The sequence below is a fragment of the Cryptomeria japonica genome, unplaced genomic scaffold (genome assembly GCF_030272615.1).
Source record: "Cryptomeria japonica unplaced genomic scaffold, Sugi_1.0 HiC_scaffold_113, whole genome shotgun sequence".
Taxonomy (NCBI): Eukaryota; Viridiplantae; Streptophyta; class Pinopsida; order Cupressales; family Cupressaceae; genus Cryptomeria; species Cryptomeria japonica.
In genome coordinates this window covers 408,648-413,975 of record NW_026728935.1, presented here as the reverse complement: position 1 = coordinate 413,975, position 5,328 = coordinate 408,648, and the positions used below count along the sequence as shown (strand labels likewise).

Genomic DNA, 5,328 nt, shown 5'->3' with positions numbered 1-5,328 from the left:
CTACATATCGAATCGGTCATCGGACCCAACTTCCGACTTCATCCATACCGTAGGGTCTTTGAGGTTGGCGCGGTGCGCTCAACCCGGGGAGTCGACCCAACGAAGCATACACCTCCCCTATATAAGCTATTTGTCCGATTCCCACACCTGTGTAGCTTGCACCTCCGATCAGGACATCGACCCCAACTTCCGAACTCGACTAAAAAGACCGCACCAGCACCTTGGTGTGCACCTTGCAACGCACAGTGCCAACATTCGCCTTCCTGCACATGGCAGGTCATCGGACCCAAATTCCGACCTCATGAGCATACCTACTAATCGAATCGGTCATCGGACCCAACTTCCGACTTCATCCATACCGTAGGGTCTTTGAGGTTGGCGCGGTGCGCTCAACCTGGGGAGTCGACCCATCGAAGCATACACCTCCCCTATATAAGCTATTTGTCCGATTCCGACACCTGTGTAGTTTGCACCTCCGCTCAGGACATCGACCCCAACTTCCGAACTCGCCTGCAACGACCGAACCAGCGCCTTGGTGCGCACCAAAAGTGCGCACTTTTGGAGGGCACTTTTGTGCGCTCCAAAGGTGCGCACTTTTGGAGGGCACTTTTGTGCGCTCCAAAGGTGCGCACTTTTGGAGGGCACTTTTTGGAGGGCACTTTTGTGCGCTCCAAAGGTGCGCACTTTTGGAGGGCACTTTTTGGAGGGCACTTTTCTGCGCTCCAAAGGTGCGCACTTTTGGAGGGCACTTTTTGGAGGGCACTTTTCTGCGCTCCAAAGGTGCGCACTTTTGGAGGGCACTTTTTGGAGGGCACTTTTCTGCGCTCCAAAGGTGCGCACTTTTGGAGGGCACTTTTTGGAGGGCACTTTTCTGCGCTCCAAAGGTGCGCACTTTTGGAGGGCACTTTTGTGCACTCCAAAGGTGCACACTTTTGGAGGGCACTTTTTGGAGGGCACTTTTCTGCACTCCAAAGGTGCGCACTTTTGGAGGGCACTTTTTGGAGGGCACTTTTGTGCGCTCCAAAGGTGCGCACTTTTGGAGGGCACTTTTTGGAGGGCACTTTTGTGCGCTCCAAAGGTGCGCACTTTTGGAGGGCACTTTTGTGCACTCCAAAGGTGCGCACTTTTGGAGGGCACTTTTCCTGCGCTCCAAAGGTGCACACCTAGGTGAGCACCTTCGACCACACCTTGTAGCACACCAAACTCTGACTTTCGACTTCATCCGCAATGCAGGGTCTTTGAGGTTGGCGCAATGCGCACAACCAGGGGAGTCGACCCATCAAACCCAACACCTCCCCTATATAAGCTATTTGTCTGATTCTCATACATGCGTAGCCTGCAGGAGCAATTAGGACATCGACCCCAACTTTCGGCTTCTAAACGAAAACAAGGTCTTTGAGGTTGGTGTAATGCGAACAACTAGGGGAGTCAACCCATCAAACCCAACACCTCCCCTATATAAGCTATTTGTCTGATTCTCATACATGTGTAGTCTACAGGAGCAATTAGGACATCGACCCCAACTTTTGACTTCTTAACGAAAACAAGGTCTTTGAGGTTGACGTAATGCGCACAACCAGGGGAGTCGACCCATCAAACCCAACACCTCCCCTATATAAGCTATTTGTCCGATTCTCATACATGTGTAGCCTACAGGAGCCATTAGGACATTGACCCCAACTTTTGACTTCTTAACGAAAACAAGGTCTTTGAGGTTGGCGTAATGCGCACAACCAAGGGAGTTGACCCATCAAACCCAACACCTCCCCTATATAAGCTATTTGTCTGATTCTCATACATGTGTAGCCTGCAACAACGATTAGGACATCCACCCCAACTTCTGAATTCGTCTGCGTTGACCGCACCAAAGGTGCACGCCTTGGTGCTCACCAAAATCCGACTTCCGACTTCTTCTGCTATGCGGGGTCTTTGAGGTTGGCGCAGTGCGCACAACCAGGGGAGTCAACCCACCGAATGCAACACCTCCCCTATATAAGCTATTTGTCTGATTCTCATACATGCGTAGACTGCAGCAATGATTAGGACATCCACCCCAACTTTTGACTTCTTAAACAAGACAGGGTCTTTGAAGTTGGTGCAGTGCACACAACCAGGGGAGTCGACCCATCAAACGCAACACCTCCCCTATATAAAGCTATTTGTCCGATTCTCATACGTGTAGTCTGCAGCAGCGATTAGGACATCGACCCCAACTTCCGAATTCGTTTGCATTGACCGCACCAAAGGTGCACGCCTTGGTGTGCACCTTGGAGTGCACTTTGGTGCTCACCTCGGTGCACACTTTGGTGTGCACCTCGGTGTGCACCAAAGGTGCGCACCTTGGAGCGCACCAAAGGTGTACACTTTGGAGCGCACCACATAGGGTCTTTGAGAGGTTGGCGCAGTGCGCACACCAAGGTGGGTGTTGAGGTGCGTGCCGAGGTGGGTGGGTGCTAGGGTGCGCTCCATGGTGGGTGCCAGGGTGGGTGCGTGCTAGGGTGGATTCCAAAGAGGGTCATAGGGTGGGTGCCAAGGTGGGTTGGTGATATAGTGGGTTCAAAGGTGGGTACTAGGGTGGGTTCCAAGGTGGGTCACAAGTTGGGTGCCAGGATGCGTGGGTGTTAGGTTGGGTGCCAAGGTGGGCTCCTGCGTGGGTGGGTGCTAGGGTGGGTTTCAAGGTGGACGCGAGGGCGGGTGCCAAGGTGGGTAACAAGTTGGGTGTTAGGATGGGTGAGTGCTAGAGTGGGTGCCAAGGTGGGTGGGTGCTAAGGTGGATGCCAAGGTGGTTCACAGGGTGGGTGGGTTCTAGGGTGAGTTCCAAGGTGGGTCACAGGTTTAGTGCTAGGGTGCGTGTCAAGGCGGGTGTCGAGGTGCCTGGGTGCTAGGGTGTGGATGCCAATGTGGGTCATAGGGTGGGTACTAGGGTGGGCTGCAATGTGGGTGCCAAGGTGGGTAACATGCTCGGTTGGTTCTAAATTGGGTGTCAGGGTGGGTGTGCACCCACCTTGCCCGAGGTGGGTGCCAAGGTGCCAGTGTGGGTGGGTGCTAAGGTGGATGCCAAGGTGGGTGAGAAGGTGGGTGATAGGTTGAGTGGTAGGATGGGTGGGTGCCAAGATGGGTCACAGGGTGGGTGCAAGGGTGGGTAGGTGCTAGGGTTGGTGTCAGGGTGGGTGGGTGCTAGGTTGGGTTCCAAGGTGGGTGCGAGGGTGAGTGTCAAGGTGGGTCACAGGTTAGGTGCTAGGATGGGTGAGTGCTAGGGTGCAAAGGTGCCAGGGTGGGTGCTAGGATGGGTCGATGCTAGGGTGAGTGGCAAGGTGGGTCCACAAGTGTCAAGGTGGGTGCCGAGGTGGGTGCCAACTTGGGTTCCAAGGTGGGTGCCAAGTGGGCGACTGCTATGGTGGATGCCAAGGTGGGTCACGGGGTGGGTGCCAAGTTGCTAGGTTGTGTTCCAAGGTGGGTGCCAACGTGGCTGCTAGGGTGCGTGGGTTAAAGGGTGTGTCACAACGTGGGTGCCAGGATGGGTGCGCACCCACACTGGCCAAGACGGGTGCAAGGTTGGGTTCCAAGCCCGGTCACAGGCTGGGTGCTAGGATGGGTGGGTGCCAAGGTGGGCACCAGGGTGGGTGCACCCACCCTGGCCAAGGTGGGTCACGGGGTGGGTCCTAGGGTGGGTAACAGGGTGGGTACTAAGGTGCGTGCCAAGGTGGGTCATGGGGTGGGTGCCAAGGTGGGCACCAGGGTGGGTGTGCACCAACCCTAGCCAGGGTAGGTCACGGGGTGGTTGTCGGGGTGGGCGTCAAGGAGCCAAGGTGGGTGGCAAGTAGCCAAGTTGCGTGCCAAGGTGGGTGTCGGGGTGGGTGCCAAGGATCCAAGGTGGGTGCCAAGGAACCAAGGTGGGTGTCTGGGTGGGTGCCGAGGTGGGAGCCAGGGTGGGTCCCAAGGTGAGTGCAAAGGTGGGTGCCAGGGTCAAGGTGAGTGCCAATGTGGGTTCCAAGGTGCCAGGGTCAGGGTGAGTGCCAATGTGGGTTCAAAGGTGCTAAGTTGGGTGCGAGGTTGGGTGCGAGGGTGGGTGGGTGCCAAGGTGTGCTAGGTGGAAGCCCGGGTGGGTCGGCATCCCATGGGTGTCGAGTTGGGTGCCTGATGGGTGCTTCTTGTCAAGTTTTAGTCGTCGGGACTCATTTCGAGCCTTAGAGGTCGTTTCTTGTCCGGTTGCCCTGTCTTCGACCTGGGAACCCAATTTTGGTCCTCGGGTCCCATTTTTTTTTGTCTCGCATCCCACTTTTGGCCTGTGGCCTTTTCGGGGTCGATTCTCGTTTTGGGCATCAGAGCATGTTTCTTCTCCTAAAACCCAATATTTGTTTATTAAGTCTCGGAACACATTTTTGTTCTCGTGGACCCATCATGGGTCTTGGAACGCATTTGTGGTCCTTGGGTCCCATTTTGCATCCCGAAACTTGTGTTTTGGTGCTTGATCCCTATTTTGGGTGCCCACCTTGCACCAAGTGCGCACCCGGGGCAAACCGAGCGCCTTGGTGCACCGGGGCAAGATCGAGCGTGCACCCGAGGCGCCCCGAACATGCACCAAGGTGCACTCGGCCCACATGTGAGCGCAGGTCGTTGCGCCCGAGGTGGTGTGTGGGCACCGCGTTGCAGACGGGACACTGCACGCACACGACGCCCCGTCCAGGTGCACGCACGTAGGCCGGGCCGGGTGCACACCCGACGCCCTAGCAAGGTGCGCGCACCCGGGCAGGGCTCACACTTGGCGAACGGGGCGCACTTCGCGAGGGAGGGTGTGCACCTCGACGGGGGTGGGTGGCCGGGGTGGATTCGCACGTGGGTCGCGGTTTGCTAAGTACACACTGCGACAAGCTCATAACGGGTGCGATCATACCAGCGTTAGTGCACCGGATCCCATCAGAACTCCGCAGTTAAGCGCGCTTGGGCCGGAGTAGTACTAGGATGGGTGACCTCCCGGGAAGTCCCGGTGTTGCACCCTTTCTTAGTTTTTCGCCGGGCGTCGCAATGCTATTTGAATAAACCTTTTGCCCGTTTGCGTTCTCGTCGGGGCCGGGCCGGGCCGGGGTGCGCTGCCCGCACTACCGCGCGCGCGGGGGGCGACACCGAGCGCGCACCCGAGGCGCCCCGAGCACACAGGCCACGGTGCAACCCGGGCGTTGTGCGCGCACCCCGGTGCGCCCGAGGTGCTGCGCGCGCACCCAGGTGAAATCGGTGTGCACCTCGGCCAGTGCGCGCTCGGTCGAGTCGCGCACGTTGGCCAAGGTGCACGGTGATGTTTCTTACTCTAAGGTTCCGCACCAGACGCCC

At 57.2% G+C, this 5,328-nt stretch overlaps 1 non-coding gene across 1 annotated transcript; it reads left to right on the top strand.

Moving 5' to 3' along the window:
- The first annotated feature begins 4,880 nt into the window (after positions 1-4,880).
- LOC131865524 (5S ribosomal RNA) lies at positions 4,881-4,999 on the top strand. The gene has a single exon (XR_009364244.1). It is a non-coding gene; the product is annotated as a 5S ribosomal RNA (ribosomal RNA).
- The last annotated feature ends 329 nt before the right edge of the window (positions 5,000-5,328 follow it).